The sequence below is a fragment of the Nicotiana tomentosiformis genome, chromosome 7 (assembly GCF_000390325.3).
Source record: "Nicotiana tomentosiformis chromosome 7, ASM39032v3, whole genome shotgun sequence".
Classification (NCBI taxonomy): Eukaryota; Viridiplantae; Streptophyta; class Magnoliopsida; order Solanales; family Solanaceae; genus Nicotiana; species Nicotiana tomentosiformis.
In genome coordinates this window covers 116,358,348-116,359,409 of record NC_090818.1, presented here as the reverse complement: position 1 = coordinate 116,359,409, position 1,062 = coordinate 116,358,348, and positions in this window count along the sequence as shown.

Genomic DNA, 1,062 nt, shown 5'->3' with positions numbered 1-1,062 from the left:
TGGCAGATATACCTCGAAGTCTCCATGCACAGGTAACTCACTGACGTCTAGACTGGTAAGATGTACCTGGATCTGCACAAAAAGATGTGCAGAAGAGTAGTATGAGCACCACAACGGTACCCAGTAAGTGCCAAGCCTAACCTCGGTAGAGTAGTGACGAGGTCAGGTGAGGCTCTACTGGAATATAATAATGGCATGGAAAAATGTTTTAAAAATTTAATAAGATAAAATGACTATGGAAATGAATCAAATAGTATATCACATTTAATGACACCATATAATTTCAAATAATATTTCGTGGAATCAAAACAGAATTCCTTTCAACTTTATGAAAATCACAACAATTAATCGAAGGCAACTATGGCCATAAATCAATATCAACAAGGGCACTACCGAGGTACCACCTCGTAGTCCCAATTCATAAATAAATTCACAATATCTCATTTTCTTATTTCACCGCGGGAGCCTTCACAATTTATTTGAATGAAAACATTTTTCCCGAAATAGCATCCCGCTTTTTAGCCATCCTTATCACACCGCATGATTTCTAGTAGTTCCTCCTACTAGCCACGCGTATCAAGCCACCCCTATCTCACCACATGCGTTTCAATACCCAGACCTTATACCACCGTATGCGTATCAATATCACAATATATCTCAATTTGCACCTCAAGTGCTCAAATAATGTAACTTGCCAAAATAATTTACCAACAATATTTTTTCCACAATAAAGAGCTCACGGCTCCATCACAATGAGTACAAAAATCTTACAAAATATTCAAGAATAAATAATTCAGGAAAATAATATTTCAAAATCTTTAATACGTTGCTTCAATATCAAATTTAAAATGTCAAATACTTCATATTAATAATATTTAATTTAAAGAAAATCAATTTTAAATAATGCACAGAATAAAAGAAACCAAGTTTCAACCAAACATGTAAAACAATTAGCAAGAAAAGGTCAAGCAAATTTAAAGTATACAAATCAAATCAATGATGAAGAATATAACGAGATAAAATAATTTAATAAATGCGCAATAATGATTTACACAATTTAAA